This window comes from Lutra lutra, chromosome 12 (assembly GCF_902655055.1).
Source record: "Lutra lutra chromosome 12, mLutLut1.2, whole genome shotgun sequence".
Taxonomy (NCBI): domain Eukaryota; kingdom Metazoa; phylum Chordata; class Mammalia; order Carnivora; family Mustelidae; genus Lutra; species Lutra lutra.
In genome coordinates, this window is record NC_062289.1 from 13,908,086 (window position 1) to 13,920,655 (window position 12,570).

The 12,570-nt window shown below is 39.6% G+C and overlaps 1 protein-coding gene and 1 non-coding gene across 2 annotated transcripts in view; both read right to left on the reverse strand.

The window, feature by feature from the left end:
• PHLPP1 (PH domain and leucine rich repeat protein phosphatase 1) overlaps positions 1-12,570 on the reverse strand; it is a 207,334-nt gene that overhangs the window by 145,661 nt on the left and 49,103 nt on the right. The window lies entirely within an intron of this gene.
• On the reverse strand, positions 5,596-5,668 carry TRNAK-UUU (transfer RNA lysine (anticodon UUU)). Its single transcript has one exon. It is a non-coding gene; the product is annotated as a tRNA-Lys (tRNA).

The following is a 12,570-nucleotide window of genomic DNA, read 5'->3' on the forward strand; positions in this document are numbered from 1 at the left end:
GTAAATTATATAAGTACTTAAATGTTGAGAACATTATCATTTAAGGCAACAGAACAGAGGAACACAGTAGGAATCTTAACACTGCTTCAGAGTTTGCACAAATTCTCTCTGTTCTTCTAAGGATGACTATAAAGTCTTCAATGGCTCTTTATCTCCTGACTGACAACACCACTGGCAGCCACTGCAATGTAATTGTTTGGGGGAAAAGCACTGCACATCTTTGAGCCGCGATCACATGCATTCTCTACTCCCTCCCTATCATCCAAACACTGTATTTAGTGAACAATATAAACAATACATCAATTAGAGTCCTTTAAAAATTGAGAATCCAACGAAAAACATACCAATTATCTGGTTTTCCATGTTTTATAACAACATAATTTTAGAACTATGATTTATTTGCCTCGAGTTATAAATAATGAGTTTTTAAATTATTCTCTCCTCCTCTAGCACTTATGTCATATTAATCTTTTTCCACAAATATCTATATATTTTCTGACTTCATGACTCATTTTGCCCTGAGCAGACCATGCTTCAATTTCTTGATTACGGCAACTACGTCAAAAAAGAAGCCACAATTACTAAAATCCAAAAAAAGATCCCTATAATCTTCCGTTGATTTAAGTGTCAGTGAGAGTAGACTTGTGCTCTTTTCCAATTCCCTCTGAAAAACTCAAATTAAGACTGAATGGAATGACAGGAAAGCAAAGATCCAATGATATACCATATACCGAAGCAGGCTACATACCACTTTGCAAACTAAATGAGGTGTTTATTTTTGGTGATAATTCCCTCATTTCTCCAGCACACAGAAAAATGTGTGGATTTAGCAGTCTGAATTTGCACCACTCACTGAAACGACCTGCACTGGACCCAGCAGAGCCCACAAGCCTCTCCCCCTTGTAAAGATGAGCACTTGCAGAGAAAGCCACAAAACCCGACTCCTGACTTACAGTGCACCAAATCATCGTACCTCATGCTACCGCAGGAACTAAAAATCAGATTTCTGTTCCCGCTTACTTTCTTGTAACGACCCTTCAGAGTGAGAATATTACACTAGAAAATTCTGTTTCTCTCTGTGAGATGATGCTTTTGCAGTCAGTTTCTCAACCACGGCACTACTGACATTTTGGGGTAGATAATTCTTTCTTGCGAGGCTATCTACGGAAGACTGGAGGATGTTTAGCTGTCCAACGATGACAGGTCCCAGGAGTCATCTCCCTAGTCTGATAGCCAAAAATGCCTCCAGATGTTGCCACACGTCCCTGAGGAGACAAAACTCCCCAGATGAGAAGCACGGCTGTAGAGACAGAGGACGGTCTGCTTCTACACACGTAGTCTAGGAGGAGGAATCAGCAGTCCAAGGATGAGAATAATGTCAAGAATCTTCACACTGTGTCACAATTTAAAGATTAAAAACCTTGAAGACCATGAGACCGGCTCTGAAGATGCTGCTGAGACCCTGGCCGGCCAGCTGGCTGGCTGGCAGGTGGGCGGCGGGAGGCCCCTCCTCACCGTGGCTGGCATTCTACTCATTTGCAGGCCCCAGAACGACAGAGGTCTCCTCAGCTGAGAAGTACCCAGTTTTCTAAAAGATAAGTATAAATATTCCCATTTTCTTTCCATCATGGGCACCATCATGCCTATAGCTCTCCTTTTACTCTGTATGGAAGATGAATTCATTAGGTTAGGACACAAGTTACTAGGCCATATTCTAAAACATAAACCTGTAGCTGCTCTCAAGGGATAAAAAAAAATATGTCAAGAAAAAAGAGCAAAAGAAAAGCTTTCTCCAAGGCTTCAGGTGTCCCCTGGATGACGGCGGTTTTCATGGGTCAGAAGATACTCACTTCCCGAGTGCGGCACAATAGTTTCTTGTTGCAATAACCATGACAGCACGGCATTCACCCAACGGCGTGTGGGGACTGGGATCGCAATCTAGGAACTACAGGTGACTCACGTTACTTTTTAAATAAATAAATACATTTATTTATTTATTTATTTTTATTTATTTATTTTTAGGGCTCTGAAAACAAATATTCTAATTCATCACATTTTAGCATGAGTACCATTGGTGGGTACCATTTCCATACCCTTTCCATCTTCTGGCAAGAATGACGTTTCATTTGTCCCCAACCAATGTAAGAAAGAGATTCTCATAAACTTTCACCAAAGCTATTTGCTTATGAGAGCTGCAATGAACCCAAACCATGGTAAGTGTTCAAAACATTTTAAAAGTAAATAAATTCATTTTACTCCAGCACAAACAGATGCCAAAAAGCAGACCCCTGGAAGTACAGAAAACAAACAGCACTTCGCTCCAAAAACATCTGAGCTTAATATCAAAAATTACTATGCTGCCCTCTGCTATCCCATCTTCAATGAGACTAAAAGTCCTCATCCCTGTTTCTTCTCCTACTCTTAGCTGTATCTTACTTGGGAACAGATAATAAAATAGTAAAGAACAGGACAAAAATCACATTGAAATTATCCTGATAAATTTCTTCATTTATAAATTCTTTGACAGATACACATTTATATCTTATACAAAAGATGGAGTGCATGTAGCTGAATTCACTGAAACTGAATTTGTACGTGTGCCCACACTACAGTAAAACAGCTTTAAGCAAGAATATAGAAATGGCAGAGAGAGATCCATTATGTAGTATTCAATGCTTCATACTAAATCATATCTTTTTAGGTGATGATATTGGCACCAATCTGAATTACTCTACCAATATTCGAACACCCTCATTCAATCAAATAAAACTATTACACCGTGTTCCGCACGTCTATTTCTCGTGATTCCACGAACGGCAGTCAGTATCCGATGCTGCTGTCCTCCCTCCGCGAGTTCTACTCGGTCAGTGCACTAGGCTTGCCAGGTGCTCACAAGCGCAAGCAAAGATCCCGCTCAAGAGACAGCTGCTCCCTCAGACTCCTGTACCTGCTCATTCCCCACCACCCCACCCCCTGGCAACCGAGCCAGATGAACACTGGTTCCCTGAAAAAGAAGTAGAAAGCAAAGTGTTTGTGTAAATATGTAACAAAGACAAATCCCTTCTGTTGCTGAAGAGCATGAAATCATAAATAGGGCTGAAAATACATGATTACAATAGACCTTATGACAACAGAGAATTCATGGTCATGTCCAAAAACAGAATGCAGAACAAGAGCGACAAGTCACTGAACCCCCGACGCTGCCACCAAGCGTAATCTGTGATGGGACAAACTGGCACTTTCTCACAAATCATGGTTCGAGGCTAAAAAGAGTGTCTTAGGGGATCTCCATCTCAATCAACAGAATTCACAGGTGAAAATTTCCCCAATATATTCTAAGCTAACTAGAACCTGGTGAATGTAGGTACTTTTTAGAAGAACATACAGCACCTCAAGATGTTTTTCACTGGGATAGCCCAATGTCTAATGGAATGTCCAATTCCATATGAAAACCCGCACTTAAAATGCACAAGTCTGTCCCTGCAATCTGACAAATTACAATCTCACACATACTGAAGACATATTTAAAGAGTGGTTACTTTCATGATGAAAAAAAAAAAAAAAACTCCCCATTCCAGGTAGACTGTGGAGTGCCACACGTCTAAAGGCACTGGTATAGGTGTTACACATATAGCCAGAAAGAGGAGCATAAAAATCACCCTGGGGGCGCCTGGGTGGCTCAGTGGGTTAAAGCCTCTGCCTTTGGCTCAGGTCATGATCCCAGGGTCCTGGGATCGAGCCCCACATCGGGCTCTCTGCTCGGCGGGGAGCCTGCTTCCTCCCTCTCTCTCTGCCTGCCTCTCTGCCTACTTGTCATCTCTATCTGTCAAATAAATGAATAAAATCTTTAAAAAAAAAAAAATCACCCTGAACACAGCGAGGATCCCAGTCAGAGAAACAGGCTGCGACAGGCACACAGAGCAGGAAGGGCCTGATACAGGCACCACAACCCACAGCGAAGTGCCCAGGGATACAGAACCAAGTTAGATAGGAACAAGACACAGCATCTCCAAACAAGTCAGAGAAGTGGGACCTGCGCAAACACAGTAGACAGCCAAGCATCTCCTGCCCATGGCGAGGCTCCTGGGTGAGCAACACACATGAAGGCAAGACATGAATATCTACAAGAGTTAACAATGCTGTCCAAAACCACATGGGAGTTATGGTCCTTTATACTGACATGTGACCTTTTATGAAACCACCAAATTACTGAGTACCTAGGAAGTATCTTATACACCGTTACCTAATTTATTTAAGTCCTTAAGAAAATCGTATAAGGCAGATATTATCAACCCTGATTTAGAAATTAGGAAACTAAGATTCAGAAAAGTTATATAAAAATTTTCACAAACTTAAATAGCCAATAAGTGGTAGAGCTAACCTCTGAGCCACAGCATTTGATTCCAAAGTCAGTGCTGCCACACTGACGGGAGTCGACGGCCCATCACCTCTAACTGCATGCTATCCCATTTAAACACACGCTCCAAAAGGTTAAGCTACCAGCGGCATGCTATTGGTAAGGGGTCCACCGACGCTGAACCACGTTCCATGTATCACACTTAGCGGAACAGTAGCAAGAATCTGTGGTATCATATGAGACCAGAAAAATAAAAGACTACAAGGTAAAGAGGGAAAGGGGCCTGGTACTGCTGAGACGCATCACTACATACAGGAGGAACCGGGACTCCTCTATCGGGATGTCGCCAGTGAGGGCCAATGAAGAACCCGAGAAAGTACAGCAAGGGTCTGCAAAAGTGTGAGTCTTGGACCAGCAGCGTTAACATCACCTGGGAACTTGTCAGAAACGCAAGTCCTCGGTCCCCATCCCAGACCTACTGAATCACAAACTCAGGAGGTGGGGAGCCATCTCTGTTTGAGCAAATCCTGGAGTCAATGTTGATGCCCGTGCTAAAGCTTGAGGACTAGTGAACTAAAGAATACAGAACATATGGTATTCTGTAGTATTTCTATAGTATTTCTATAGTATACAGCATGTGTGTATATCTACATATCTATATAGTATTTCTGTATATTTCTTTTTTTACTCTGCACATAATTCTATATATTTTTATAAATATATTTCTGTTATGTATCTAATGCCAATGATGAGTTATACAAACTTCAAGTAAAACTAATGTGCTGAAGTAGGACCCATTATGCCATATTATAAAATTCTTAAATGATTAAAGAAGAAAGAGATGGGGATCCTTTAAACAGTGATAAGACCAAAATTAGGATCCCAGAGTCAAATCTTTATTATACATTTAAATACTGTTACTTTTGAAATCAATACCTCCAATAAATCACGTATGGTATTTCTCACCACAGCTGCTGCCAAAAAAAAAAAAAAAAAAAAGTAAGTGAAATAAACCAGAGCACTTCTGAATCTTTCAGATGTTTTAAAGTTCTGCTAAATTAAACAAATTTGACTTTCCATTCTTGCTAAAGTGTAATGATATCTAGACAACTATCACATATATCACACATCCATACAACTTAAAAAGTTTCCCAAAGTGAAAAAATAACTGATTCATGGCTGGAATTACATAATTATACACTGTTAAAAGAGGATAGGCCTTTTTTAAGTAAGCTCTACACCCAATATGGGGTTTGAACTCACGACCCCGAGATTAAAAGTCTCATGCTCTACTGACTGAGCCAGCCAGGCGCCCCGAAAGAGAACAAACATTTAAGATCATTTTATCCAACCCTATTATTTTATAAATTAGGGAACTGAGGGCCAAAAGACTCATGTGGAGAGTTGGCTACTGGCAGAACTAAACTGGGCCTCCTGACCTCTAGTCCAGGATCTTCTCAATCCAACACCCTGTCTCAGCCATAATTTAATTTAAAAAAAAAAAAAAAAAAAAAAGGCAGAGCACATGATTTAACATTTCAGAAACTTCCAAAAAGCCTCTAGATATACACTTAAAACTTTAAAAAAGGAAATTATTATTCAGCTATCTCTTTTAAAGAATTGATAGAAATCATGACCTGACAAATTGAATGAAAGATAGGATCTTGTATCTGCATATGAGCCCCAGCCACAAGAGACAGGATCTGCTTCTGACCATAATTGAATTCTGTACTATGTAATGAAAAGATGAATCAATTACTGAGTAATTTAAAGACAGTCATATGAATTAGTCACATATTGTTTCTAAACTGATCACTTTATTTCAGTGAGGATAGTTATAAGGAATACCCATCCCTCTGAATGCTTACAAAGTACCCACTATGTGTCCCACGCATGGGGTTACAGCAGCAAATGGAACTCAGCAGCAAGGCACAGACACTTTTGTGAGACTTACTGACCAAGGAGAGCAATGGCGATGAGTACTAGAACACGATAAAAATAGTGTAATCGAATACGGTGACTGGGAAGAAGAAAACAGTGGCAAAGACCTCTCTGAGGAGATGATATTTGATCTGAGAACTGAAAAAGGCATCTGAAGGTCTGAAGGAAGAGATATTACAGGCAGAGGTGACCTCAAGTACAAAGGTTGGAGGAGGTAATGAACTTGCACACTCAGGGGCAGAGCCGCTGAAGCCAGGCTAGTAAGGGGAAGAGGGACAGGAGCTTGCAGGCCTGAAAGGGTGTTTGCATTTCATTCTAAATGCAATGGGAAACCCTTAGAAGGTTTTTAATAGGAGCGCAACAGGATCCAATTACTTAATGAATACAACAGAATCATTACAAATTCTAAAGGTGCCTTTATCACCCCCCCCCCACAACTCTTATTCCTAGAGGTAAAGAGGTACAAGCCCCAGCTAACCTCATAGGACCACAGGAAGAAGAAGGTTAAACTTAAAATATTTCCAAGGCACAATCTGAGCAAACATATTAAGGAATGACTTGAAATCTATACCATATCATCAAGCTGTAAACATTAAAATCAATATACTAACACACAGCAACTCTCACTCTCCAGGTTAAATTAGTCTATCTCCCGGAGACTTAGTTTGTGTGCAATCTAGATTAGCAGTCATAAAATAGTTTTATGAGATGCCTGTTAGAACACTAATGCTACCTACATTAAAAAATAAATCATCCAAAGAACAAACTCGATTTGAACACATGCTTCTACATTTCTAAAAATATGTCATCTTGCTGCTTAGAAACCTGTTTGAAACCAAAACAGCAAGGCTGTGCTAGAACAGCCATGGTATACAACATGTCAAAGAAAATTCAGAATAACGATCAGCGATGTTCGTATTCTCTTCAACACATCTTCCACTGCCAATTCAACAAAAGTTACTTCCTAATTAAACTAAAAGCTATATTTACTCTTCCAGATTATTCTCTTTAAATTAGGCCCTCTGCAGGGGCGCCTGTGTGGCTCAGTTGGTTACAAGGCCGACTCTTCATTTCTGCTCAGGTCATGATCTTAGGGTCCTGGCACCTAGCCCTGCATCGCTCTAGGCTCAGCAGGAGGGGTGGGGGAGGTCTCCTTGAGATTCTCTCCCTCTGCCCCTCCCCTGGCTCACACATTCTCTCTCTAAAATGAATAAAGAAATCATTTTTTAAAATGAGGCCCTCTACATATAAAACTAAAAGGTTTTTTAAAAATATAGCATCCAAAAATTATTGGTTGCCTGGTTTTCTCTTCAAGTCAGTGATTTCCATTACTGTTTTTTTTTTAATTCCTAAAGGAAAAAAAACAAAAAACAAAACAACAGGTACAAAAATTTCCTATGTCACAATGGTCTGTATTAGGAACTAGGAGAAATATTAATAGCAATGCATTTAAAAAAAGCTCAGGCTAGGGGCACCTGAGTAGCTCAGTCAGTTAAGTGTCCAACTCTTGATTTCAGCTCAGGTCTTAATCTCAGGGTCGTGAGTTCAAGCTTTGAGTTGGCCTTATCTACTTAAAAAAAGAAGTAAATTAAAAAAAATTTTTAAGAAGAGTTCAGGCTAATAAAAGAAATAATAATAGAATGTTATAATGCCCAAGTCCTCCAACTTTGAGATCATTCCTTTACATAGAAAAATGGCTGATCTGCTCTCTGCCCAAGCTACATTCTATAACATGGACATTCCATCAGAAGACATCACCTAGACTTAGGCAATTTGGGGGAAATGGAAAGTTACTGAGGGAGTTATTTCAGCGGGAAGTACCATGAACAGACTGAGGTTTAGAATAATAACTTGTGGCATTATAGAAATGGATTGGAGAAGAAGACACCATGCACAGGACATCAATGAGAAAAATACTTCAATGTGAAGTTCAAAGACAATGAAGGCTTGAACACAGACAAAAAAAAAAAAAAAGTTTAAAAGAGTCCTTACTTTAGGAGAAGAAAAAAAGTCCTTTCTGAAGAAGAAATTTACAACACATTATATCCAATTATGGGGAGCTGAAGGCCTTCAGAACAAAAACCGAGGTCTCCCAAAAAAGAAGGAATCCTGCCTCAAGACCGTACTATAGAAACCCTGCCCAAATCTCCAGCCTGCCTTACAGATTTTGGACTCAAGACTATAATACCAACTCCTGTCTGAATTTCCAGCCTGCTGGCCTGCCTCACAGACTTCACACTCAAGACTGTAACAGCAACTCTTCCATTAGTTTCCTGAATTCCTGCCCTGGGTATTTTGGACGTGTGAGCCTTTACAATCATGTGAGTCAATCCCTTAAAATGTATCTTTTTATATATCTATAGATCTATATACAGCATCTTTATCTGTACACCCATCCTATTAGTTCTTTTTCTCAGTGAACCCTGATACCAATATGAATCCATTTATACACAATTATAGAAAATGCAAACTAATTTATAGTGACTGAAGTAGATCACTGGTTCCCTAGGGCCAAGGATAGAGGGAGGATGAACTGATTGCAAAGTGGTAGGAGAAAAATTTTCAGGCTGATGGCAGTACTTCGTATCTTGACTAGGGTAGTGGTTTTGTAGTGAATAGATGTCAAAATTGGTCAAATTACAGACTTTAAGTGGGTATAGTTTCCATAAATCATACCTCAATAAATTATACGTACTACCAGGGGCAACTGGGTGAATAATGGTGCCACTAACTCAGATCAAGAATACAAGAGGCATATGCTGAAGCGCATTTCACTTTACTCATGTTATGCTACGGTCCGGCTGGGACGTTCTGTGGTAATGCCATGAAAGCAATGAGTTCAGGCTTCCAAAGATAAATCCGAGCTGACTGCAGCTTTAGGAGTTGGTTTTAGAGGAAGGTATCTGGTTTGCTTGGATTTAGCTTTCACTATTCATTTGACTTGACTTATTATTTTGTTTTGCTTATACATAGAAAAAAAAACAAAACAAAACACGAATGCTTTTATAGCCCAAGAGAATTAGCCCACAATGTCAGTGGGATTGGTGATAACAAATGAGAAGGGCAAGGTTTCTAAGTGGTAGATCAAGAACAAGGTGGAATTATACCTTAAATAATCACCTCAACAGGCACTACAATTCTCAAGACAACTTTCAAATTTACCGTGTGTGTGTGTATGTGTGTGTGTTGCCTCTTTTAAGCAGGGGCAGGGATCATTAGGATATTAGCTCAGTCAAGGGTAAGGGAAGAGATGATTTACTAAGTGACCTCTAGGTCAAATGCTTTCACATTTATCACGGCATTTAAACATCATAACTTTGGGGACGCCTGGGTGGCTCAGTTGGTTAAGTGTCCAACTCTTGATTTCAGCTCAGGTCATGATCTCAGGGTCCTGGGATCTGTCTAGCCTCACATCAGGCTCTGTGCGCAGTAGCGTGTCTCCTCAAAGATTCTGCTCCCTTTCCTGCCGCCTCTCTCTCTCTAAACTAAATAAATAAATCTTTATAAATAAATAAATATCACAACTTAGCAACATTTATAGATGAACCATGAAAGGCTCAGAGAAGTCAAGTGACTTTTCCAAGGTCGTAAATCTTAAGTAAGGCTCAGAATGAAGTTGATCTGACTCCAGTCCCCGTGCACTTCCCCCTGCCAAGCTATGTGACTAACAGTGTGGAAATATCTTAAGAAAGTAAGACTGATTTGATTCAGCTGGAGTGAATAATATGCAGGAAGAAGAAAAAGCCTGCCTAGGACCTTATCCTACATAGCCTTGAATCTAGCTCAGCTAATCAGATTTTGGAAACAGGCAGAATGAGCCAGTGAATTAAGGCATGTCACAAGAAGGTTGTGACATTTTCTACCAAATTCATAGCATCATTGGTTTTTCATTTCTTTGAGCTTCTTCTAAAATACTCTAAATTTTGGCTGAGAACAGATACAATACTCACCCCCCCCAAAAAAACACTTTTTCTTAAAGATTTTATTTATTTGAGAAAGAGAGAAAAAGCAGAGCAGGATGGTAGGGGGAGGAGCAGAGGGAGAGAGAGGCTCCCACTGAGCCGGGAGCCTGATGACAGGCTTGATCCCAGAGATCAGACCCTGAGATCAGGGCCTGAGCCAAAGGCAGACGCTTAACTGAATAAGCCACCCAGGTGTCAACCGCCCTGCCCCACACTGAAAATAATGGTTTTTAATAGTCCTAATAAGTCCCAAAATCTGGCACCTTGGGGTGACAAAGTGTAAATAAAGAAGACATACAAACTAGTGACAAGGAAACTTTACATATAGCCAAAATTCTTACCAATACGTCTCTGAGAGACAATAAGGCAAACTAAAGCAAGGCTCACAAGAAGCACCAAAAAAATAACTCACTGATGTACAACAGCTCTAAGCTGCACTACAAGTCTTGAAGGGTTCTGAGAACGTCCCACCTACCTAGCTGAGACTTGGACTGGCTAACACGAATGTCTCATTGTATTTCTGGACGCCTTTCAGCAACCAAAACCTATGAAACACCAGGAAAAAAAAAAAAAAAAAAGTGGGGTGTGACATCTTAGAGTAGATCCAATACAGCACTACCCCAGAAACTAAAGCTGAAAGGCTACTCTCAAAACTAGCAGCCCAAGGTTGCCGGTGTGACCAAATCCAAGCCTTTCGCAGTCCTGTTGTTCCCGGCATCCATCGCTTCGCTTCTGCTTCCATAAAACATCATACTGCCTACCATCTCCAGTCATCCTCATCAAACCATCAGGGTCCACTATAGCCAATTTAGTTTTTGAGTTTCTTTTTCAAGTAGTTCTATTTTAAGGATTGTATTTCACGACTTATTCTTTCCTAGAGGTCTTCCAAATAACAAAAAGAAAATCTACCTATTCCTTTTAAAGACAGTATAAAATTCATTTTATCTTGCAATTACCAGATGAGTCCAGTGGACATTCTATAAATCTAAGATACATTATGGGATCTTGGTGACCTTATTTTTCCTGTGTCTTGAAACACTTTGCTATTTGCAAGATGTTCTACCCTTACAAATTACCCTAAGATTATTTCATTATACTGGACAATTATTCCCAACTTTGCTTTAAAAGAAAAAAAAAGAATAAAATTAGCAAACAGAAGAATGGTGGGATCCCCTAGAGAAAGATGATTTAATAATGAAATACACTGTTACAATTGTATCATCCTTCAGTTTTTTCATTGTACTGCCCAAAGCATGACATGATCTTTCAAGAAAGTTCTAGACTGAACATACTAACTTGGTGATAATTTGCACTGAGCACAGCTGAGACTTCAGAAATTGTTACTGTCTGTCCATAATGACAAAGAGAATAAAAATGACAAAGACATGTCACAATTAGACAAATCAGAAGATGAATGCAGAGATGGATGACAGCACTCCAGATTCTAATGACAATGATGAAATTAACCATGCAAACAAAATCTCAGATTCAGTCTTCAAATGAAGGAGTGTAGATGGATTTTTCTCAAATTCAATAACAACATATTTCTAAGTACAAAAAGTATGGCATTCTCACCCATTAAATCATTCAACAGGAAGGGCTACATCATATTTTGCAACAAGAATGTGGACCAGAGCACTTTGCTAAAAGGTCTTGTAACAGTATTCCTTCATTTATTGTGATGTTTATGTGTCAAAATTTACTTCATATGGTTAGTAGATTGCAAGTTGACATGTTGAAGACAGAGGACTGAAAGGACATGCATCATATGGAAATGAAAAATATTCATGAGACTGACCACACTAATTGACATTTACACACCTAGGAATAAAAATGTTTTGCAATTATAGAGCAAAGACAATGGTCTTCTCTTCCACGAAACTATGAGTTGTCCAAGATTTCAAAAAAATCCCTCAAGCATGGTATTTGATGATGTAAGTGCAAGAAGAACAAGAAGTAGGGGCACCTGGGTGGGTCTGTTGGTTAAAAGTCCAACTCTTTATTTAAGCTCAGGTCATGATCTCAGGCTCATGAGATAGAGCCCTACACTGGGCTCCACACTAGGCATGCGGCATGCTTAGGATTTTTGCCTCCTCTTCCTCTGCCCTTTCCCCACCCCCTCACACACATGCTCTGTCTCTCTCTCTCTCTCTCAGAAATAATAAAAAATTTTAAAAAATAAATAAAATATGATCAATAAAATATAAATAAAATAAAACAGAAGTAATGATAAGCGATTAGAGATATATTTGAAATCTGGAATCAGTATTTACAAGATGGATATTTCCGTAACGGTTGAGGAGCAGTTGT